Source organism: Crotalus tigris, unplaced genomic scaffold (genome assembly GCF_016545835.1).
Source record: "Crotalus tigris isolate CLP2741 ecotype Arizona unplaced genomic scaffold, ASM1654583v1 scf7180000023906.26508, whole genome shotgun sequence".
Lineage (NCBI taxonomy): Eukaryota > Metazoa > Chordata > Lepidosauria > Squamata > Viperidae > Crotalus > Crotalus tigris.
Genome location: NW_024100263.1, coordinates 1 through 25,460, shown reverse-complemented (window position 1 = coordinate 25,460; position 25,460 = coordinate 1). Strand labels below are relative to the sequence as shown.

Here is a 25,460-nt window from a genome sequence, read left to right as displayed (position 1 = left end):
TGTGTATGTGTGTTATATTTTGCTTTGTTCTGTTTTGTTGGTTAAAAATAAAAATTAAAAAAAAACTTTTCAATGGCATTTTAAGGTTATTCTTTATTATTAAAACCTTATTAATATTAATAGGGCATCATAGTCCTCCTTAACTAGATTTAAGGCTTTTGAAGCAGATTTCTTCTTCCGCGCCTGCGTTGCAGCAAACGGGCCTCCCCTGGCCCTATTAATAAGGTGTTAATACGGTTAATAAAGATAGAGAATTTAAAATGCCATTAAAAAGGTTTATTTCTTTTGGTGGCCACAATACCCGTTTTTGACCAGAAGAGGGCACATTTTCCCGTCTCATAGCTTTAGCTTGGAGTCCATGGTAGGCTTTTTTTAATGGCCTCCATCCTATAGCCAAGGGACAGAAAACTCTGTCAAATCAGATACTGCAGCCACCAAAATAAATAAACCTCTTTAATGGCGTTTTAAGATGATGATTATTCTTTATTATTAAAACCTTATTAATATTAATAAGCCACGATAGGCTCATTCCCCTCCCCTACTACACTTACTTGCAATCACGGTCTACAGGCCATGTGGCAAAGTACCACAAGTGGTACACATACCACTGGTTGAAAAGCCCTGCTCTATAATTATTAATATCAAGGCTTCTAATAATACAGATGCAAAAGAATAACCTCAAAATCCCGACTGTTCTGTTCCCTGAACCTGTCTTGCCCTCTCCGGCTGTAAAACAGGGCCCAAGGGCCATTTTACAAATGCAGATGGGGCAACTAAGCCTGAGAAAGAATCCCTGAAATTTATGTTTCCAACATATGAACTGTATCTCTATGTTCCCAATTTGGCCTCTTTTTCTCCCTCTGAAGTGGAAAGGGCACAAAGAGACCCAGCCTCCTAGTCTCTCGTACCGGCATTCAGCCGCCTGCTTAGGGACAGGAAGTCGGCCATGCCGAGAAGGTCTTTCTGGATGGAAGTGGAAGGACGGCCACAGAAACGGACAGGAAGTTGGCCATCCCGGGGAGGTCGGTGTGTAAGACAGTGGAGGATTACTGCGCATGTGTGACTGGAAGTTGGCAGGTAAGGTTGATTTCCTTGTGTGGCTGCTATTCCTGCCTAAGGCTGCGTTCTGATGACTTTGTCCCTAAAATAACAACATAGTCTTTCATATCTTGGGAAAGCCTGACTTTTTTGCCCTCTTTTGGGCAAGGAAAGAGTAGGGCCTCATGTTTTTAAGAAGAGACTTGACAACCATTTGTCTGAAGTGGTACTATAGGCTTTCCTGCTGGACTACAAGACCTTCCAACTCTATTGTTGTTATTGTTGATCTCCCAAAGCAATTGCTCACTGTAGTTTCTTCTACTGTTTAGAAGGAAAAACATAACAGAAAGGAGAAACTATTCTCCTTTTAGCCGTTGTTTTGTGGTTAATTCAGGGTTCGGGGGAAATTTGACCGGCTCCTCTGGTTCAAGCCTGTGCTCCAGCTCAAAATATGGAGTTGTGTTGTTTTGAGAAGGCTGTGCCAATAGCAAGTGGGAGGTCTTGTGGCAGAATTTGATTCTCTTCACCCCAAGACCAGCTGGTAAAAGCAGGAAATTAAACCGATCAAGAATTCTGGTGATTTGTTATGATTCCTACAACTCAGTGCTTTTTTCTTAGGCCCTAGGAGTAGGTAACCCAAAACACTCGAAGAGCCACTTGGACCCATTTACAACCGAAAACATCTTTTATGACTCATGGACTTCTACTCCCAGAATTCCTGCGTCAGCATAGCTGGGCTAGCTAGCTCTCTCCTGCCCTTCCTGCTTCCTGCAGAGACGCAGCAAAAGGAGGAGTGCCATCCAGTAAGCTTTTTAGCTCGTCGGAGAACACTGTGAGTCCACTCTCTTTTTTACACACACACACACACAGAGAGAGAGAGACAGAGAGAGAGAGAGAGAGAGGGGGGGGGAGGGGGAAGCGCAAGTGCCTCTCTCTCTGTCTGCAAATGGCAGAGGAGGCTGGGAGCCGCAGGGGAAGGCTCAAAGAGCCATATGCGGCTCCAGAGCCGCAGGTTGCTGACTCCTAGGGGCACTCAGAGTACACCTTTGATAAAGGAATATACATAATAAGCAAACACGTATAAAACTGAGTTTAGTCAAAGCAGCAAAGTCTGCCCTCTTGTGGCCAGCGTGTGCTGTAACGTTTAGCAAAGAAGCCCTGAAGTGGCTTATTTTTATTCTTTCATTTCCTTCCTTTGATGGAAGCTCAAAGCAGCCACAGAAGAGGCTGCTGGGAATACAAAAGATAATTGCAGAAGCTAAAATTTCATTTCTAATAGGGCACTGAGGAGGGCAAAACAGGGAATGCTGCCCTCCTGTAGCCAGGTAAGTCCATGGCATTTTTTCCCCAAGGTACAGCAGAAAAGGTTACTGGATAGATTAAATATAGATTGGGTGTCAAACTCAATTTCACTGAGGGCCGCATCAGCATTGCAGTTGCTTGGGGGGGGGGCTGGGGTGTGTGGCCAGAGTGGGTGTGGCCTACTGGGTGGGTGTGCATGGAGTGGGTGTGGCCTACTGTATCTTAATTCTACACCAGTCGCGTCAAGGGTGCCTGTGGGGGTCTGGGCAGGAACTGGGACAGATCTGAGGGTCTCTGGCAGAAGGGGTGGGACGGGGGCAAGTGCCAAGGCATGGTCCACTGGGGCAAGTACCAAGATGGCCACCACAAAATTGTACATTGGCTCCCAGCCGGCTGGGGCCAAGACAGCGGGCTCCCTCACTGTTTCCAGGATGGCTTCGTGGGCCACATGAAACCACTTTGCGGGCCGCATCCGGCCCCCGGGCATTGTGTTTGACATGTCTGATATAGATGATTAATAGGTGAGATAGATAATAGATGAGAGAGGGAGAGAGAGAAATCTAAAACATTTGTTATATAAAGCACAAAAAACTTCATTGGAAGTTTATTTTGGTAGAACCCCCAAATCCTTACAAAAGATGATCCTCGGTGATTTCGGCACAGGGCAGGAGCACAAGGTGCCTAACAGGTCCAAGCTCCTGACCGCAGGATCCCAAATATATTCATATTCATATTAGTAAAGTTGGAAGGGACCTTGGAGGTCATCTAGTCCAACCCCCTGCTCGGGCAGGAAACCCTACACCATTTTGGACAAAGTGGCTGTCCAGTCTCTTCTTAAAAACTTCCAGTGTTGGAGCATTTACTGCTTCTGGAGGCAAGCTGTTCCACTGATTAATTGTTCTCACTGTCAGGAAGTTTCTCCTTAGTTCTAGGTTGCTTCTCTCCTTGATGAGTTTCCACCCGTTGCTTCTTGTCCTGCCTTCAGGTGCTTTGGAAAATAGCTTAATTCCCTCTTCTTTATGGCAGCCCCTGAGATATTGGAATACTGCTATCATGTCCCCCCTTGTCCTTCTCTTCGTTAAACTAGACATACCCAATTCTAGCAACCGTTCCTTATGTGTTTTAGCCTCCAGTCCCCTAATCATCTTTGTTGCTCTTCTCTGTACTCTTTCTAGAGTCTCAACATCTTTTTTGCATCGTGGTGACCAAAACTGGATGCAGTATTCCAAGTGTGGCCTTACCAAGGCATTGAAGAGTGGTATTAATACTTCACGTGATCTTGATTCTATCCCTCTGTTAATGCAGCCTAGCACTGTGTTGGCCTTTTTGGCAGCTGCAGCACACTGCTGGCTCATATTTAGGTGATTGTCTACTAGGACTCCGAGGTCCCTCTCACAGTTACTACTATTGAGCATGGTGCCACTTATGCTGTACTTGTGCATTTGGTTTTTCTTGCCTAAATGTAGAACCTTGCTTTTTTCACCATTGAATTTCATTTTGTTAGTTAGTGCCCAGTGTTCAAGTCTGTCCAGATCCTTCTGTATCTGAAGCCTGTCTTCTGGAGTGTTGGCTATTCCTGCCAGCTTGGTGTCATCTGCAAATTTGATGAGTTCCCCATCTATCCCTTCATCCAAATCGTTGATGAAGATGTTGAAGAGTACTGGGCCCAGAACAGAGCCCTGGGGCACCCCACTACACACTTCCCTCCATATAGATGCAGTTCCATTGAGGACCACTCGCTGAGTACGGCCGGTCAGCCAGCTACGGATCCATCTGGTGGTGGTTCTGTCTACCCCACATTTTTCTATCTTGTCAAGTAGTAGGTTGTGATCTACTTTATCAAATGCCTTACTGAAGTCCAAGTAAATTATGTCCACAGCATTCCTCTGATCCACTAATTTTGTCACTTGGTCAAAGAATGCAATAAGATTTGTCTGGCATGATCTATTTTTGACAAACCCATGTTGGCTTTTAGTAATGACTTTGTTTGCCTCTAGGTGTTCGTTGATTCGTTGTTTGATTATCTTTTCCAGGATCTTCCAGGTATTGAGGTCAGGCTGATAGGTCTGTAATTTCCTGGATCCATTTTTTTTCCTTTTTTGAGGATGGGAACTACATCAGCTCTTTTCCAGTCCTCTGGTAGTTCCCCTGTGTTCCAGGATCTTTGAAAAATATAGTTCAGTGGCTCCGATATCACCTCTGCCAGTTCCTTGAGAACTCTGGGGTGTAATCCATCTGGTCCTGGCGATTTGAACTCATCTAGGCTGGACAGGTGCTCACTAACCATTTTCTTGCCTATCTTAATTTGTGTTTCTGTTTTGTTTTTTATGGCACTATTTTTGATAGGTTGGTCTGTTTTTTCCCTTTGTGTAAAGACAGATGCAAAAAATGAGTTAAATAGTTCTGCTTTCTCCCTGTTGCTTGTCACCTTCTTGCCACTTCCACCCACTAATGGACCAATCATTTCCTTCACTTTTTTCTTGTTTTTTACATGTTGAAAGAAGCTTTTTTTGTTATTTTTGACTTTGGTCGCAAGCCTTAGTTCATTTTGAGCCTTGGCTTTCTTCACTTCATCTTTGCAGGCTCGGGCTATTTGCTGATATTCTGACTTAGTTATGTTCCCCTCTTTCCACTTTCTATACTTGTCCTTTTTATCTTTCAATTTGTCAGAGAGTTCTTTATGCAGCCATGCTGGTTTCTTTTGAGAGCTGTTGTTTTTCCTCTTTGTTGGTATTGTGCTAGACTGTGCTTTTATTATCTCATTTTTCAAAATTTCCCAAGCTTCTTGAGTTGTTTTCCCCTTGAGGATTCTCATCCATGGAATCCTTCCCAAGCCCTCTCTAAGTTTATTGAAATTAGCTCTCTTGAAGTCCAAGACTCTAGTTTGACTGTGTTCTATTGCTTGTGCTTCTATAATGTTGAATTCTAATATAATGTTGAATTCTAATATTGCATGATCACTTCCTCCCAGGGTTCCTATGGCTTCAACACCGTCTATCATTTCATCTCTGTTAGTGAGAATTAGATCCAAAATGGCTAATCCCCTAGTTTCCTTCTCTACTTTTTGGGAGACAAAGTTGTCTGCTAGGTTTGCCAGGAACCTGTTTGATCTTCCACTTGGTGCGGAGTTTGTCTCCCAGTTGATGTCATGGTAGTTAAAGTCCCCCATTACTATTGTGATGTGCTTCCTACATACCTTAGTTAGCTGACTAGCAAAAAGTTCATCTATTTCCTCTGTTTGGTTGGGTGGTCTGTAGTATACACCTATGGCAATGTCATTTCCCCCCCCTTTTATATTGACCCAAATGCATTCAAGACAGTTTTTATCATTGTTGTACTCTATTTCTGTGGAGATGTAGTTATTTCTTATATAGAGAGCAACTCCACCTCCTCTTTTATTTGGTCTGTTTCTTTTAAATAATTTAAATCCCTCTAGCTGTGTGTTCCATGTGTGAGTTTCATCCCACCATGTTTCCGTAATGGCAACAATATCGTATCTGCCCTCATTAACCTGAATTTCTAGTTCACCCTGTTTGCTGTTCATACTTTGTGCATTGGTGTATAAACATTTGAGTCCTTTGTGGGTGGCCCTGTGTTTCCTTTCTACATAACCTGTGTGGTGCCTGAGTTCCCCTATTGTCTTACCACCTATTTGGTTAGTGCACTTTATGTGGCACTCGCTATTAGAGGCTTCATTTTGCTTGATAGCAAGGTTGGTATTCTTGTCCACACACACATCTATGCTACATGCACTGATAGCCCTATAGTTTTTAAATTGCCGGGGACAGGGTTGTTCCGTGTCAATTAACTCCCTGTCCCCGCTGTTTAGTTTAAATTTCCCTCCAGAAAATCTGTGAATTTATAGCCGAGTAACTCAGTCCCTTTTTTTGATGGATGCAAACCATCTCTTTTGTACATCTTTTGATTGGACCAGCTACTGACATCGTGACTAATATATCCAAAGCCTTCCCCTTTACACCACTCCTTTAGCCACATATTGAATTGTGCTATGCGCTGGCCTTTTCCGTTTTGCTCCTTATACACTGGTAAAACCTCTGAGAAAGTAAGCCTACAGCCTATTCTGCTAAGTTCCTTCCCCAAGCTCTGGAAATCATTCTGCACAGAGAGTACATCTTTTTGGGACAGATCATTAGTGCCAAGATGTACAATAGCCTCCACATCCAAGTCCTTGCTGCCATTCTTGATTATTTTAGAAATACGCTTCTTGTCCCTACTGGCAGTAGCACCTGGAAGACACCTGACCTCTTTCAAAGCCTCTGTGTCCTTCCCTAAATTTACATCCCTTATAATTGAATCACCTACCAGAAGGTAGCTTCTCTTTTTGGGAGCCTTTCTATTCTTGCATGACTGATGTGCAATACCTGATTCACACTTTTCCCTGTCAGAATCTAGTTCTTCATCTCGGACCACAATCCCCTGCTTATTTGAGTTATCTTCACAAATACCTTTACCTGTCTCCTTAATGTCCCTATTAAGGTCAGCAAGGGCACTGTAACTGTTGTGCAGGGACACAGCGAAAGCTTTGTGTTTATGGTTCACAGCTCTCACCCTGCCAGATCCCACGGTTGTCCACACTGCCCTTCTCCTGCAGGATCTTTGTGGTAAAGGGGGCTGATAGCATGGGGGCTTACAAGAGTAGAGGGGCTGAACTGGACACCTAATTTCTGCCCGAAGAACACGGATTACAGACCCTAGGTAAATGATCTGTCCTTGTAGGCTAGTGATTTGTTTACAGATAGGACAGTTTCCAAGTTTGAAAAGGGTACTGCGAAAGACAGCTGCAAAGCAAGTGTTGCACTGAACTAAGCCAGACATCTTAGATACAAGGGATGTCACACACACTTGCCCTGAATGTACTGCTACTGTTTGTGATTTTTAGTTATATAATTATATAATTCGCGCACCATTAGGCGCGCGGGCCGCTACTTTCCTGGTGGATTCTCCCAAAACTTACAGATTAAGCAGCAGCTGAGGCAATGCAGCACGTTCCAGCAGCCCGACCGGAATTGAAATGGGGTTTAAATAGAGTATAATACACTATAAGTATAATGTATTATACTCTATTTAAACCCCATTTCAATTCCGGTCGGGCTGCTGGAACGTATAGTGAAGGAAGACTCAAAAAATACTTTATTGTTCTGCATCATATCTTCCAAGCGTTACCCAGTTGCAACAGTTTGTACAACAATTCAAAACATAATACAGTCTTACAGATAAAATACATAAAAGCATAATCCAATATTTTAAGGATAAAAAGTCACACAAAAATTACAAAAGCAATGATAAAATACCATGGGTTAAATAGTTCACTAATTTAAAATGACATTTTTGACAAAAGGTGAGGTGTAAAAGGAACCATAGTTGTCATCAAAAGATTTTTCTCAGAAGAAAGAAAACACAACTTCAGTGTTCAAATACATAAATATCACAACAGGTATCTCTTGGTGAAGAGATGGTGATAAGAAAGAATACATAAAAACAGGTAAAAGATAAAACTTGTCTACCATAAGCATCACAACTACTTAACAACAGTAAATCAGGAGTAAAACTCAGTTGTATTACAAAAAATAAATGTCAAACAGAAATTTCAGGAACAAAAAGACAAATGTGTGTGACAAAAGAAATCAAAATTCTTGAGGTGACCGCCATACTGTGTGTCATGTTTAATATTTATCAATCAAAACATAACTTACACATTTTAAACAACAGCCGTGGATAAAATTATTCCAAATAGAAATCTTTTATCAATCACTGGCCACACCAGACATTAACAAGAGCGGTTGAGGTTTTCTGTCTGGTTCTAAGAACCATGGCTGTGGCTAAATTTATGCCAGGCAGAAAACTATAAAATCTATTATCAATCACCGGCACACCCAGCGTTAAAAAGGGCCATTGAGATGCTTTCTGGTTCTAAGAACGACCATCGTGCCTAAATTAAGCCAGGCAAGAAATCTACTCAGGGTTTCAATGGCCACATCTAGAATTTAAAAGGGTCACACAGATTTATTTTCCCAGTTCAAGGACATAATGTTTCACTCTAGCAAAAAACTAGTTATTAATTTGTAGAGATGGCAATACCTCGTATTAAAGTGTGTCACCAGGTTTACTTTTGGTTGCAAGAGATCTGGCTGCAGCTGACATTATTTCTCAGGGAAGCGATTCAAAAGGATTCCCTTCCAGTTTGAGACTCAGCTAGGGCACCGGAGGAGGCTTGTAGTTGAGCGCTGTTGACTCCTCCAGTGTGACTCGCCCTGGCTGCTCACTCAGGTACTGAAAGGGTCTCCCTCCCAGGGTGGGTCTCACAGAGTGTGTGCTCAGAGGCTGGACGAGCCTGGGAGCGTCTGGCTGCCTACTCATTCAGTGTGAGTTTCACAGAATAGTAACTCGGGCTGGAAGACCCCTGTCAGGAGTGCCTTGGCATCACCTCTGAGTCAGGATGGCCTCAGCAGCAGTGCAGCCTTTTGCCCAAGAAATGCAGCCCATCAACTCACCCGTGCCCATTTACAGCCAGCTTTCCTCCTCCGCTGCCCTCCCGCAGCCATTCTCCACGGCCAGTGGGCCCTTGGCCCTCTGCCTGTCGCCCTTCGGCCCGGCCAATTCACCCAGATACCGTTTGTCCTGGGTCTTTGTCTGTACAGGACAAATAGCCCACAGCCAGCTGGGTGGCAGGCAGGAGCCATGGTGCTGCGGGGGCAGCGTGCAATGAGCAATCCCAGGGGCTGGGGAGGGCAGTTGTGATGCAAGATTTTTTAAAGTGCTGTGGCTGCTCTGCATGTTTTGGGGCCTTGCAGCTCTGACCCCAGAATCGGAAGGAGGGGGACTGGCAGCAGAAGTAGCAACCACCGGGGCCACTGGGGGGAGCAGTCAGACAAGAGTGTGTTGGGGAACGAGGGAGGGAGGGAGGGGCACCTCAAGGGGACTTCACAAAGACAGCTTGACTCGCAACTCAAACGAAAGAGAGGAGGAGGAGAAAGGCCGGAGCAGCTTCTGCCACAGCCAGGGAGGCGGGTTAGGGGGGCACACAGGCAAACAGCAAGGCCAGCTTGGCTTCTACCCACCCTTCCCTCCCACGACGGGTCACAGTTCCAACCCCCAAGCCCATGCCATTTGCCCTCCCTTCCCTCCCACAACGGCGCACGCAGTCCCATCAGCCCCAGCCCTTCCATTTGCCCTCCCTTCCCTCCCACGACGGCGCACGCAGTCCCATCAGCCCTTGCCATTTGCCCTCCCTTCCCTCCCACGACGGCGCACGCAGGTCCCGTCAGCCCAGCCCTTCCCATTGCCCTCCCTTCCCTCCTCACGACGGCGCCTCAAGTCCCATCAGCCCCGCAGCCCTTGCATTTGCCCTCCTTCCCTCCCACGAACGGCGCACGCAGTCCCATCACCCCAGCCCTGCATTTGCCCTCCCTTCCCTCCACGACGTCGCACTGCAGTCCATCTTCACACCCGTCCTCATTTGCCCTCCTTCCCTCCCACCGCGCAACGCAGTCCCATCAGCCCCAGCCCTTGCCATTTGCCCTCTTCCCTTCCCTCCCACGACGGCGCACGCAGTCCCATTACGCCCCAGCCCTTGCCATTTGCCCTCCCTTCCCTCCCACCACGGCGCACGCAGTCCCATCAGCCCCAGCCCTTGCCATTTGCCCTCCCTTCCCTCCCACGACGGCGCACGCAGTCCCATCTGCCCCAGCCCTTCCCATTTGCCCTCCCTTCCCTCCCACGACGGCGCACGCAGTCCCATCAGCCCCAGCCCTTGCCATTTGCCCTCCCTTCCCCCCCCACGACGGCGCACGCAGTCCCATCCGCCCCAGCCCTTCCCATTTGCCCTCCCTTCCCTCCCACGACGGCGCACGCAGTCCCATCAGCCCCAGCCCTTGTGATTTGCCCTCCCTTCCCTCCCACGACAGCGCACGCAGTCCCATCAGCCCCAGCCCTTCCCATTTGCCCTCCCTTCCCTCCCACGACGCGCACGCAGTCCATCAGCCCCAAGCCCATGCCATTTGCCCTCCCTTCCCTCCCACGACGGCGCACGCAGTCCCATCAGCCCCAGCCCTTCCCATTTGCCCTCCCTTCCCTCCCACGACGGCGCACGCAGTCCCATCAGCCCCCAGCCCTTCCCATTTGCCCTCCCTTCCCTCCCACGACGGCACACGCAGTCCCATCAGCCCCAGCCCTTCCCATTTCCCCTCCCTTCCCTCCCACGACGGCGCACGCAGTCCCATCAGCCCCCAGCCCTTGCCATTTGCCCTCCCTTCCCTCCCACGACGGCGCACGCAGTCCCATCATCCCCAGCCCTTCCCATTTGCCCTCCCTTCCCTCCCACGACGGCGCACGCAGTCCCATCAGCCCCAGCCCTTCCCATTTGCCCTCCCGGCGCACGCAGTCCCATCAACCCCAGCCCTTGCCATTTGCCCTCCCTTCCCTCCCACGACGGCGCACGCAGTCCCATCATCCCCAGCCCTTGCCATTTGCCCTCCCTTCCCTCCCACGAGGGCGCACGCAGTCCCATCAGCCCCAGCCCTTGCCATTTGCCCTCCCTTCCCTCCCACGACGGCGCACGCAGTCCCATCAGCCCCCAGTCCTTGCCATTTGCCCTCCCTTCCCTCCCAAGGCGCAAGCAGTCCCATCAGCCCATCCCTTCCCATTTGACCATCCCTTCCCTCCCAAGACGGCGCACGCATTCCCATCCGCCCACCCTTCCCATTTGCCCTCCCTCTCCTCCCACGACGGCGCACCGCAGTCCCATCAGCCCCACACTTCCATTTGCCCTTCCCTTCCCTCCACGACGGCGCAGACGCAGTCCCATCAGCCCCAGCCCCTTGCCATTTGTGCCCTCCTTCCCTCCCACGACGGCGCACGCAGTCCCATCAGCCCCAGCCCTTCCCATTTGCCCTCCCTTCCCTCCCACGACGGCGCACGCAGTCCCATCCGCCCCAGCCCTTGCCATTTGCCCTCCCTTCCCTCCCACGACGGCGCACGCAGTCCCATCATCCCAGCCCTTGCCATTTGCCTTCCCTTCCCTCCCACGACGGCGCACGCAGTCCCATCAGCCCCAGCCCTTGCCATTTGCCCCTCCCTTCCCTCCCACGACGGCGCACGCAGTCCCATCAGCCCCAGCCCTTGCCATTTGCCCTCCCTTCCCTCCCACGACGGCGCACGCAGTCCCATCAGCCCCAGCCCTTGCCATTTGCCCTCCCTTCCCTCCCACGACGGCGCACGCAGTCCCATCAGCCCCAGCCCTTGCCATTTGCCCTCCCTTCCCTCCCACGACGGCGCACGCAGTCCCATCATCCCCAGTCCTTGCCAGTTGCCCTCCCTTCCCTCCCAAGGCGCAAGCAGTCCCATTAGCCCACGCTTCCCTCCCATGACGCTCCAGTTCCAGCAGCACACCAGCCCTGTTTGCCTGTGTGCCCCCCTAACCCGCCTCCCTGGCTGTGGCAGAAGCTGCTCCGGCCTTTCTCCTCCTCCTCTCTTTCGTTTGAGTTGCTGAGTTGCGAGTCAAGTTGTCTTTGTGAAGCCCCCTTGAGGTGCCCCTCCCTCCCTCCCTCGTTCCCCAACACACTCTTGTCTGACTGCTCCCCCAAGTGGCCCCGGTGGTTGCTACTTCTGCTGCCAGTCCCCCTCCTTCCGATTCTGGGGTCAGAGCTGCAAGGCCCCAAAACATGCAGAGCAGAGCACTTTTTAAAAAAAATCTTGCATCACAGCTGCCCTCCCCAGCCCCTGGGGTTGTTCATCGCATGCTGCCCCCGCAGCACCATGGCTGGGGGCTATTTGTCCCATATAGCCAAAGGCCCGGGACAAAGGGTGTCTGGGTGAATTGTCCAGGCCGAAGGGCGACGGGCAGAGGACCAAGGGTCCACTGGCCGTGGAGAATGGCTGCGGGAGGGCAACGGAGGAGGAAAGCTGGCTGTAAATGGGCTGAGGCGAGTGGCAGGGGGCGAAGGAGGCGTGACCAAGGGTCCATGCCTAAACATGGGGGGCGGTGCAGATGGAATCAGGAATAGTGCATCTCTTTTGTCTCTCTGGTTTCATGGACTGCAATGATCATGATCATCATTGACCAGTGAGGGAAGCGATCCAAAAGGATTCCCTTCCAGTTTGAGACTCAGTTGGGGAGCCTCAGGGACCGGGAGAGACTTCCAGCCGAGGGCTGTTGACGCCTCCAGTTGATTCGCCCTCGCTGCTCACTCGGGGACTGAAAGAGAGAGACTTCTGGTGTGAGTCTCAGAAAGTATCTGCTCATGGACTGAGTGAGTCTGGGAGCCGATAATTATCCACATCCATTCGGTGTGAGTGTCACACCAGCTCAGGGACTGAAAGACCTCTAAAAATGAGTCATCACTATTTACAGGATGGATTGGCATGTGGAATGCTTGTGTGGCCCTTCTCAAGTTCTAAGAAGTACAGCTGTGGCTAACATTACACTAGGCCAGAATACTAATTACTGTTTTAATAATCAGTGACCAAGCCTAGCAATAGAAAGGGCCATAGACATTTTCTTTTGGTTTTTAAGAACCATTACCAGGCCTAACAGTAAGGAGGCAAGAAAAGTATGGAATCTTATGTACATCATGGAACACACCTAGAATGGGCTAAAAATACAACAGGCAAGAAAACGAGAATCCCTATTATGTAGCAATGGTCACAGATAGGATTAAAATGTGTAGTGTGGTGTGATCATGAAAGTGGCTTACATTTTCAGCGATTGTTCTAAAGGTCAGTTTTGACATAATTGGTGAAATAGCATTCTTGGTGGAGATCATGTTCATTCTTGCGTTCCATTCCTTCTTCCTCCTTTTTCACCATCAACACTGCAGGCTGACAAGTGAGTCTTCTGTCTTCTAGGATGGTGTAGAGTACATGCCTTTGAGATAAAAAAAAAAATCAACATTACTTCAGCTGCCACTGAGGTTTTACACCTAAGAAGGCACAATACACTGTGGTTACTATTACCTCAGAGGCAGGTGTTACCCCTACTTACCTAGGAAGAATGGACCATCAATTTTTTTTTTGGGGGGGGGGAACATTGACCTCCCTCCATATCATAAAACTTTGAAGAATACAACTTACCTCACAGCGTAGGAGGCGCCATCACAGCCAAAGGCTAATAGGGCTTGAACTGGAGACATTTTCTTGCTGTCTTGGTTCTTCTTTTTTCTTTCTTCGCCTTTGTTTCTTCCTCCGTGTCTCTTCTGAGGAACATTTGGCAACAGGCGTGCAAATATTCCTCCCCTCGATCTCAGGGACTCTAAAGCTACAAAAGCTTTTATAGATCAACGGCCACACTTAGCATTAAAAAGGGCCGTTGAGGCTTTCTTTCTGGTTCTAAGAACCATCGCCATGGCCAGAATTATGCCAGGCAAGAAAGGTATAAAATCTATAATGGATCAACAGCCACACCTAGCATTAAAAAGGGCCATTGAGGTTTTCTTTTGGTTCTAAGAACCATCGCCATGGCTAGAATTATGCCAGGCAAGAAAGGTATAAAATCTATTATCCATCAATGGCCACACTTAGAATTAAAAAGGTCCATTGAAACTTTTTTTCTGATTCTAAGATCGATCGCCATGGCTAAAATTACGCCAGGCAGAAAACTATAAAATCTATGATTAATCACTGGCCACGTTGGTCATTTAAATGGGCCACTGAGAGGTTTTCTTTCTGGTTCTAAGAACCATAGCCATGGCTAAATTTACACCAGGCAGAAAACAATAAAATCTATTATCAATCAATGGCCACACCTAGAATTAAAAGGTCCATTGAAACTTTCTTTCTGGTTCTAAGAACCGTTGCCAGGGCTTAATTTATGCCAGGCAAGAAAGATATAACATCAACTATCTACAAGATCGTATTCATTCTTGATTTCCATTCCTTCTTCTTGTACTTTTACCATCAAAGCTGAGTCTTCTGTCTTCTAAGATGCTGTAGTACATGCCTTTGAAATAAAAAAAAACTCAACGTTACTTCAGCTGCCACTGAGGTTTTACACCTAAGAAGGCACAATACACTGTGGTTACTATTACCTCAGATGCAGGTGTTACCCCTACTTACCTAGGAAGAATGGACCATCAATTTTTTTTTGGGGGGGGGACCATTGACCTCCCTCCATATCATAAAACTTTGAAGAATACAACTTACCTCACAGCGTAGGAGGCGCCATCACAGCCAAAGGCTAATAGGGCTTGAACTGGAGACATTTTCTTGCTGGCTTGGTTCTTCTTTTTTCTTTCTTCGCCTTTGTTTCTTCCTCCGTGTCTCTTCTGAGGAACATTTGGCAACAGGCGTGCAAATGTTCCTCCCCTCGATCTCAGGGACTCTAAAGCTACAATATCTTTTATAGATCAACGGCCACGCTTAGCATTAAAAAGGGCCGTTGAGGCTTTCTTTCTGGTTCTAAGAACCATCGTCATGGCCAGAATTATGCCAGGCAAGAAAGGTATAAAATCTATAATTGATCAACAGCCACACCTAGCATTAAAAAGGGCCATTGAGGTTTTCTTTTGGTTCTAAGAACCATCGCCATGGCTAGAATTATGCCAGGCAAGAAAGGTATAAAATCTATTATCCATCAATGGCCACACTTAGAATTAAAAAGGTCCATTGAAACTTTTTTTCTGATTCTAAGATCGATCGCCGTGGCTAAAATTACGCCAGGCAGAAAACTATAAAATCTATGATTAATCACTGGCCACGTTGGTCATTTAAATGGGCCACTGTGAGGTTTTCTTTCTGGTTCTAAGAACCATAGCCATGGCTAAATTTACACCAGGCAGAAAACAATAAAATCTATTATCAATGAATGGCCACACCTAGAATTAAAAGGTCCATTGAAACTTTCTTTATGGTTCTAAGAACCGTTGCCAGGGCTTAATTTATGCCAGGCAAGAAAGATATAAAATCAACTATCTACAAGATCGTATTCATTCTTGATTTCCATTCCTTCTTCTTGTACTTTTACCCTCAAAGCTGAGTCTTCTGTCTTCTAAGATGCTGTAGTACATGCCTTTGAAATAAAATAAAAAAATCAACGTTACTTCACCTGCCACTGAGGTTTTACACCTAAGAAGGCACAATACACTGTGGTTACTATTACCTCAGATGCAGGTGTTATCCCTACTTACCTAGGAAGAATGGACCATCAATTTTTTTTGGGGGGGGGACCATTGACCTCCCTCCATATCATAAAACTTTGAAGAATACAACTTACCTCACAGCGTAGGAGGCGCCATCACAGCCAAAGGCTAATAGGGCTTGAACTGGATACATTTTCTTGCTGTCTTGGTTCTTCTTTTTTCTTTCTTCGCCTTTGTTTCTTCCTCCGTGTCTCTTCTGAGGAACATTTGGCAACAGGCGTGCAAATGTTCCTCCCCTCGATCTCAGGGACTCTAAAGCTACAAAATCTTTTATAGATCAACGGCCACGCTTAGCATTAAAAAGGGCAGTTGAGGCTTTCTTTCTGGTTCTAAGAACCATCGTCATGGCCAGAATTATGCCAGGCAAGAAAGGTATAAAATCTATAATGGATCAACAGCCACACCTAGCAGTAAAAAGGGCCATTGAGGTTTTCTTTTGGTTCTAAGAACCATCGCCATGGCTAGAATTATGCCAGGCAAGAAAGGTATAAAATCTATTATCCATCAATGGCCGGACTTAGAATTAAAAAGGTCCATTGAAACTTTTTTTCTGATTCTAAGATCAATCGCCATGGCTAAAATTACACCAGGCAGAAAACTATAAAATCTATGATTAATCACTAGCCACGTTGGTCATTTAAATGGGCCACTGAGAGGTTTTCTTTCTGGTTCTAAGAACCATAGCCATGGCTAAATTTACACCAGGCAGAAAACAATAAAATCTATTATCACTCAATGGCCACACCTAGAATTAAAAGGTCCATTGAAATTTTCTTTCTGGTTCTAAGAACCGTTGCCAGGGCTTAATTTATGCCAGGCAAGAAAGATATAAAATCAACTATCTACAAGATCGTATTCATTCTTGAGTTCCATTCCTTCTTCTTGTACTTTTACCATCAAAGCTGAGTCTTCTGTCTTCTAAGATGCTGTAGTACATGCCTTTGAAATAAAAAAAAAAAATCAACGTTCCTTCAGCTGCCACTGAGGTTTTACACCTAAGAAGGCACAATACACTGTGGTTACTATTACCTCAGATGCAGGTTTTACCCCTACTTACCTAGGAAGAATGGACCATCAATTTTTTTTGCTGGGGGGGGGACCATTGACCTCCCTCCATATCATAAAACTTTGAAGAATACAACTTACCTCACAGCGTAGGAGGCGCCATCACAGCCAAAGGCTAATAGGGCTTGAACTGGAGACATTTTCTTGCTGTCTTGGTTCTTCTTTTTTCTTTCTTCGCCTTTGTTTCTTCCTCCGTGTCTCTTCTGAGGAACATTTGGCAACAGGCGTGCAAATGTTCCTCCCCTCGATCTCAGGGACGCTAAAGCTACAAAAGCTTTTATAGATCAACGGCCACACTTAGCATTAAAAGGGCCGTTGAGGCTTTCTTTCTGGTTCTAAGAACCATCGTCATGGCCAGAATTATGCCAGGCAAGAAAGGTATAAAATCTATAATTGATCAACAGCCACACCTAGCATTAAAAAGGGCCATTGAGGTTTTCTTTTGGTTCTAAGAACCATCGCCATGGCCAGAATTATGCCAGGCAGAAAACTATAAAATCTATAATCAGTCAACAGTCACATTGGTCATTTAAAAAGGCCGTTGTAATTTCCTTTCTGCTTCTAAGAACCATCACCATGGCTAAAATTACGCCAGGCAGAAAACTATAAAATCTATTATCGATCAACAGCCATGCCTAGCATTTAAAAGGGCTGTTGGGGAGGTTTCCTTTCTGGTTATAATAACCATTGCCAGGGCTTAATTTATGCCAGGCAAGAACGATATAAAATCTATTATCTAAAACATTATATTCTTCTTAATTTCCATTCCTTCTTCTTGTACTTTTACCATCGACGCTGAGTCTTCTGTCCTCTACGATGCTGTAGTACATGCCTTTGAGACAAAAAAAAAATCAGCATTACTTCAGCTGCCACTGGCGTTTTACTCCTATGAATGCACAATACACTGTGGTTACTATTACCTCAGAAGCAGTTGTTACCCCCTAGTTACCTAGGAAGAATGGACCATCAATTTCCTAGGAAGAATGGACCATCCACTTCACTCCATATCCTAAGACTCTGAAGAATACAACTTACCTCACCGCGTAGGAGGCGCCATCACAGCCAAAGGCTAATAGGGCTTGAGCTGCAGACATTTTCTTGCTGTCTTGGTTCTTCTTTTTTCTTTCTTCGCCTTTGTTTCTTCCTCTGTGTCTCTTCTGAGGAACATTTGGCAACAGGCGTGCAAATGTTCCTCCCCTCACTCTCAGGGACTCTAAAGCTATAAAATCTTTTATAGATCAACGGCCACACCTAGTATTAAAAAGGGCCGTTGAGGCTTTCTTTCTGGTTCTAAGAATCATCGCCATGGCCATAATTATGCCAGGCAGAAAACTATAAAATCTATAATCAATCAACAGCCACACTGGTCATTTAAAAAGGCCGTTGTAATTTCCTTTCTGGTTCTAAGAACCATCACCGTGGCTAGAATTACGCCAGGCAGAAAACTGTAAAATCTATAATCAATCCACAGCTGTGTCTAGCATTTAAAAGGGCTGTTGGGGAAGTTTCCTTTCTGGTTCTAAAAACCATTGCCGTGGCTAAATTTACAGCTGGCAAGAAAAGTATTAAATCTATTATCTACAGTTCAGTTTTGATTTATGTGGTGAAGTAGCATTCTTGATATTCATTCTTGCGTTCCATTCCTTCTTCCTCCATTTTCATCTTTTGTCTTCTAAAATGGTGTAGCAGAAGTCTTTGAGTTAAAAAAAATAGTATTACTTCAGCTGCCCCTGGAGTTTTACTCCGAAGAATGCACAAAGTACAGTGGTTACTATTACCTCAAGTGCAAGTGTTACCTTTCCTTATCAAGGCATAATGCAGAGGTTCCCAACCATTTGGGCACCAGGGAATGGTGCCATGGATAAAGGGTTTCCGCGGACCAGAGGGGGTATGGTTTTGAATACCTGCATCCTGAGGATGGAGTTTGCTTGTTTGTGTGGCCTGCTTGGTGGCATGGTGCGGTCCAGTGCTGGTCCACAGACTGAGGGTTGAGGACCCCTGGCATAATAGATCAACAAGTAGTGGAAGACCACCCACCTCCCTCCATATCCTAAGTCTTTGAAGAATACAAGACTCAACTAAACTTACCACACAGTGTAGGAGGCTCCATCACAGCCAAAGGCTAATAGGGCTTGAGCTGGAGACATTTTCTTGCTGTCTTGGTCTTCTTTTTTCTTTCTTCGCTTTTGTTTCTTCCTCTGCTGTGCACAGCAAGGGTTGTCTCTTTGAGGAACATTTGTCAGCAAGAGTGCACTTGCTCTCCACTCAGTCTGCAAAGCTAAAAAAACTATAAAATCTTTTATAGATCAACAGCCACACCTAGCATTAGAAAAGGACTGTTGAGGTTTTATTTCAGGTTCTGAAAACCATTACCATGGCTAAAATTATGCCAGGCAAGAAAACCATAAAGTTTATAATCTATCAACAGCCATGCCTAGCTTTAAAAGGGGCCATTGAGAGTTCCCCCCCCCAGTTCTAAGAACCATTGCCATGGCTAAATTTACGCCTGGCAACAAACATTTAAAACTTTATTATCTACAATTCAGTTGTGATTGAGTTGGTGAAGTAGCATTCTTGATGGAGACCATATTCATTCTTGTGTTCTATTCCTTCTTCCTCCATTTTCACCATCAACACTGCAGGCTGGCAGCTGAATCTTCTATCTTCTAAGATGGTGTAGTAGAAGCCTTTGAGTTAAAAAAAATAGTATTACTTCAGTTGCCCCTGGAGTTTTACTCCTAAGAATGCACAAAGTATAGTGGTTACTATTACCTCAGATGCAGGTGTTACCGTTCCTTATCTAGGTATAATGCAGAGGTTCCCAACTGTTTGGGCACCAGGGAATGGTGCCGTGGATAAAGGGTTTCCGCGGACCAGAGGGGGGGGGGTGTTGAATACCTGCATCCTGAGGATGGAGCTTTGCTTGTTTGTGTGGCCCACTTGCTGGCATGCTGCAGTCTGGTGCTGGTCCACAGACCAGGGATTGGGGAGCCCTGGCATAACGGATCAAGAAGTAGGGAAGACCACCCACCTCCCTCCATATCCTTTGAAGAATACAAGACTAAACTAAACTTATCTCACAGCGTAGGAGGCGCCCTTACAGCCACAGGCTAATAGGGCTTGAGCTGGAGACATTTTCTTGCTGTCTTGGTCTTCTTTTTTCTTTCTTTGCTTTTGTGTCTTCCTCTGCTGTGCACAGCAAGGGTTGTCCCTTTCGAAGAACATTTGTCAGCAAGAGTGCACTTGTTTCTCCACTCAGACTGCAAAACTAAAAAAACTATAAAATCTTTTGTAGATCAACAGCCACACCTAGCATTAGAAAAGGGCTGTTGAGGATTTATTTCAGGTTCTGAAAACCATTGCCATGGCTAAAATTATGCCAGGCAAGAAAACCATAAAGTCTATAATCTATCAGCAGCCATGCCTAGCTTTAAAAGGGGCCATTGAGAGTCCCCCCCCCAGTTCTAAGAACCATCGCCATGGCTAAATTTATGCCTGGCAACAAACATTTAAAACTTTATTATCTACAGCTCAGTTGTGATTGAGTTGGTGAAGTAGCATTCTTGATGGAGACCATATTCATTCTTTTATTCCATTCCTTCTTTCTCCATTTTCACCATCAACACTGCAGGCTGACAACTGTGTCTTCTGTTTTCTAAGATGGTATAGTAGACGCCTTTGAGATTAAAAAAAAATATCAATGTTACATCAGCTGCCCCTGGAGTTTTACTCCTAAGAATGCACAATACACAATGGTTACTATTAGCTCAGATGCAGGTGTTACCATTTCTTATCTAGGCATAATGCAGAGGTTCCCAACCTTTTGGGCACCAAGGACCGGTGCCGTGGAGAAAGGTTTTCTGTGGACCAGAGGGGGTGTGGTTTTGAATACTGCCTGAATCTTGAGGATGGAGCTTTGCTTATTTGTGTGGCCCACTTGCGGGCATGCTGCGGACCAGTGATGGTCCACCGACCAGGGGTTGGGGACCCCTGGCATAACGGATCATCCGCCTCCCTCCATACCCTGAGACTTTGAAGAATATAAGACTCAACTAAACTTACCTCACAGTGTAGGAGGTGCCATCACAGCCAAAGGCTTGAGCTGGAGACATTTTCTTGCTATCTTGGTTCTACTTTCTTTCTTCTTCTTTCTCTTTGGTTTCTTCCTCTGCCATGCCCAGCATGCGTCGTCTCTTTCGAGGAACATTTGGCAGAAGAGCGCAACTTGTTCCTCCGCTCAATCTGCAAAGCTAGGAAACTATAAAATCTTTTATAGATCAACGGCCACACCTAGCATTAGAAAGGGGCCATTGAGGTTTCCTTTCTGGTTCTAAGAACCATCGTCATGGCTAAAATAATGCCAGCCAGAAAACTATAAAATCTATTATAGATCAACAGCCACACCTAGCATTAAGAAGGGCCATTGAGGTTTTCTTTCTGGTTCTAAGAACCATCACCATTGGCTAGAATTATGCCAGGCACAAATCTATAAAATCTATTATTAATCACCGGCCACACTGATCATTTAAATGGGCCGCTGAGGTTTCCTTTCTGGTTCTAAGAACCATCACCATGGCTAAAATTATGCTAGGGAAGAAAGGTGTGAAATCAAATATCACTCATAATACCAGGTAGCAGCCAGAATATATAATGAAAACTCTTTAATTTCACAATAAATTCAAAGACCTAACCATAGTTACAGTTTGGAAACTGACTATCCTAGACCAGGGATAGGCAACCTTGGCTCTTTTATGACTCGTGGACTTCAACTCCCAGAATTCCTGAGCCAGCCATTCGGGCTCAGGAATTCTGGGAGTTGAAGTACACGAGTCATAAAAGAGCCAAGGTTGCCTACCCCTGTCGTAGACCAAGCAATGTCCAAAAACATTAATAAATTTCTAGGATCCTGTCACTCTGACAAATTAGCCATGAATAGACAGACAGAAACAATATGTACCCACTTTGCAAAAAAGACAACACCTCTTCACCAGCAATCCACACTGAGATATGCATAGATTAACACGATGATTAACATCAGACCAGCAATCAAGAAGTAAACAATGTCCTAATCAAGGAACTGCCAAAGACGCTAACAACAAATAGCACAACAAAGAACCTCCAAGACCATTTTTTTAAAAAACTGCTAAAGCAAGCCTTAGGGCAGTGATGGCGAACCTTTTAGATCTTTTAGAGTGTCCAAAAGCCGCCCTGCCCCAGCTCTCGCCCGCCCGCCTCCCCATCCCGCTCTGCCATCCCGCAGGGCCACCTACCGCCTCCATGGCCCGTCGCAGATCTCCCAGGTGGTCCTGCAGTGCCATGGCAGCCACGCCTTCTGCCTGCGCCCCACAGCATCATCTGCATGCGACAGGGTGCGAGGGCGGAGTCTTGTCCCCACTGCCCGGCTGCCATGTCCGTGGCTGGGCTGCTGCGCACGGGCCACACCCCGGGGTGATTCTCCTCCGGGGGTCTGCTGGAGAAGAGGGGGCCGCGGGGGGAGGTGGGGCTGGGGCGAAGGCGCGCGTGCCCATAGAGAGGGCTCTGAGTGCCACCTCTGTCCCACGTGCCATAGGTTCGTCACCACTGCCTTAGGGTAAATTTCAGCAAGGCCCAAACAGTACTGGCCAGGCTTCCTCAATTTCATGATACACGGAAGAGTGAATTAAACCATCTGTCTTACTGTTGATGTCTTCTTCTTCATCTACAGGTCATTTTGGATTCGTGCCTTGAAAGTCAACATTACTTCAGTTGGAACTGGGGTTTTACTCCTAAGAATGCACAATACACAGTGGTTACTATTACCCCAGACACAGGGGTTACCCTTGCTTACCTAGGCATAATTACTGGAAGACCATCCACCTCCCTCTATATCCTAAAGCAGGGGTCTCCAAACCTGGCCCTTTTATGACTTGTGGACTTCAACTCCCAGCACGCTGGCTGAGGACTTCTGGGAGTTGAAGTCCACAAGTCATAAAAGGGCCAGGTTTGGAGACCCCTGTCCTAAAGCTTTAAAGAATATAAGACTCAACTAAACATACCTCTCAGCGTAGAGGGTGCCATCACAGCCGAAGACTAAGAGGGCTTGCGCTGGAGACATTTTCTTGCTCTTTTTTTCTTCTTTTTTCTTCTTTCTCCTTTGTTTCTTCCTCAGTCGTGCCCAGCAACGTTGTCTCTTTCGAAGAATATTTGGTAGAAGAGTGCACTTCCTCTGCTCAGTCTGCAAAGCTACAAAACTATAACATCTTTTACAGATCAATGGCCAACCTAACATTAAAAAGGGCCATTGATGTTTTCTTTTTGGTTCTATGAACCATTGCCAAGGCTAAATTTCCAGACCAACAATCAAGAAGTAAACAATACCCTAATCAAGGAGCTGCCAAAGAAGCTAACAACACATAGCGCAACAAACAACCTCCAAGACCATTTTTGCTAACACTGAAAGGAGCCACTAGAACAGTGATGGCGAACCTTTTAGAGACCGAGTGCCCAAAAACTTGCCCCGACCCCGCTCCACCCCTCCATCCCCACCCCCCACCCCCCACCCCCCCGCCCACAGGACCACTTACCACCTCCATGGCCCTCCGCAGATTGCCCAGGCAGCCCAGCAGCACTATGGCAGCCATGCCCTCTGCCCGCGCCCTGCAGCATCAGCTGCATGATGGGGTGTGAGGGCCGAGTCTTGTCTACGCTGCCTGGCTGCCATGTCCTTGGCTGCGCTGCTCCGTGTGGGCCACGCTCAAGGGCGAGTCTCCTTCAGGGGAGCTGCTGGAGAGGAGGGGGTCGCAGGGGGAGGCAAGGCTGGGGCACCAGCACATGTGCCCACAGAGAGGGCTCCGAGTGCCATAGGTTCGCCACCACTGCACTAGAACAAACTGGGAACAAACTGCACTACAACAGGGGTGTCAACTTGCCGGCCCATGGACCGGACAGGTCACGTGGAAGCCACGCCCACCCCATTGCCGGCAAGGGCAAAACCAGCCCGATGCGTTGCATGACGTCACATGACGTCCCGAGTTTGGACATGCTTGGTCTACAAGAAAACCGCCAAGCTCAGAGAGCACCAAAGACACCTCATTTCAACTGTTAACCACAAATATTCTTCTTTATTGGTATTCCTCATATTAAAATGCATCACCAGGTTTACTTTTGCTTCTAAGAAGTCTGGCTAGTATTGGCATTATTTCCAAGGGTGTGAAGGTGGGAGGGAGGTGATCCCAAAGGATTCCCTTCCGGCTTGAGTCTCACTGAGGGAGTCCTCAGGTACTGGAGGAGGCTGGTATCTGTCTGATTCTAAGATCTACAGCCAATAGCTAAAATTGTCTTTGGTCAGAAATTTTTTTGCTACTTTTTAGGCATGTTTGTCACACTTATGACTGCTCTTTTTACCCTTGATACTTTGTAATGTTTAAAAAAAAACTTTGCTAAAGCAAGTCTTAAGATAAACTTTAGCAAGACCCAAAGATTTTTACAGTAGTTAACATGTTGCAAACAGTATCTGCCAGGCTTCCTCACTTTCATAATACACTGGAGAGTGAATTAAACCATCTGTCTTACTGTTGATGTCTTCTTCTTCGTCTACATGGATTCATGCCTTTGAAATTAAAAAAAAAAAAATCAACATCACCAAATGACCATGGATGTTCAGAGGTTAGAAAAGCAATCAGTCAAAGGGGTTTTATGTGTTTTATCCTACTTGTCAAAGAAGGCAAGATACAATAACTTGTAACATTGCTCCCTTAAGCCACTAGCCTGTTTTCTACATGTTTTGCTTCTTTTAAGGCAGAGGTCTTCAAACTTAACCCTTTTATGACTTGTGGATTGGCCCGCTGGCTGAGGAATTCTGGGAGTTGAAGTCCACAAGTCATAAAACGGCCATGTTTGAAGACCCCTGGACTTCAACTCCCAGAATTCCTCAGCCAGGCACGCTGGCTGAGGAATTCTGGGAATTGAAATACAGAAGTCATAAAAGGGCCACATTTGAAGACCCTTGGACTTCAATTCCCAAAATTCCTGAGCCAGCCATGTTGAGGGGAAAGGGAAGTTTCCAAGCTGAGCCATGCTGGATCAGGAATTCTGGGAGTTGAAGTTCACAAGTTATAAAAGAGCCAAGGCTGCCTACCCCTGCGCTAGTTTCTTGTCTTGTTAACTTGTTAAACTATAGGGTTTCCTGCCTGAGCAGAGGGTTGGACTAGATGACCTCTAAGATCCCTTCCAACTTTATTATTATATATTTTACTTTTAGGGGCTTGTGCGTTGATTAAAATTACCTCAGATTCCAAAAAAATTACTTTATTCATGAGAGCAAAATCAATTCCTGAGATAATTTTACCTTTAAAGCTAATTTTAACTCCTATTCACCTTTAAGAATTTAAGAACTTAAATTCTTGGCTAAAATTACCCCAGGAATTCACTTTATTCCTAAGAGGAAAGTCAGTTCCTGAGATAATTTTACCTTTCAAGCTAATTTTAACTTCTATTCACCTTTGCTGGTTTGGTCCCTTTAAAAAGGACATGGCTGAGATTAGCTCAGGTTCCATCAAAATTTTATTTTAAGAACTTGAATTCTTGGGCTAATTACCACCCAGGAATTCATTTATGCCTAATAGGAAAGTCAGTTCAGAGATAATTTTACCTTTAAAGCTAATTTTAACTCCTATTCACCTTTGCTGGTTTGGTCTCTTTAAAAGGGGGATGGCTGAGATTACCTAAGGTTCCATTAAAATATTATAAGAACTTGAATTCTTGGCTAAAATTACCCCAAGAATTTACTTTATTCCTAATAGGAAAGTCAGTTCCTGAGATAATTTTACCTTTAAAGCTAATTTTAACTCCTATTCACCTTTGCTGGTTTGGTCCCTTTAAAAAGGACATGGCGGAGATTAGCTCAGGTTCCATCAAAATTTTATT

At 46.0% G+C, this 25,460-nt stretch overlaps 2 long non-coding RNA genes across 2 annotated transcripts; one reads left to right on the top strand and one right to left on the bottom strand.

Annotated features, from left to right (window-relative positions):
- Nucleotides 1–227: 227 nt before the first annotated feature.
- On the top strand, nt 228–22,322 carry LOC120298500. The gene is made up of 3 exons (XR_005554095.1): nt 228–1,077; nt 1,657–1,870; nt 22,261–22,322. It is a non-coding gene; the product is annotated as an uncharacterized LOC120298500 (long non-coding RNA).
- LOC120298501 lies at nt 13,100–16,671 on the bottom strand. Its single transcript, XR_005554096.1, has 2 exons — nt 16,638–16,671; nt 13,100–13,222 (listed from the first exon to the last, which is right to left on the bottom strand). It is a non-coding gene; the product is annotated as an uncharacterized LOC120298501 (long non-coding RNA).
- Nucleotides 22,323–25,460: the final 3,138 nt, after the last annotated feature.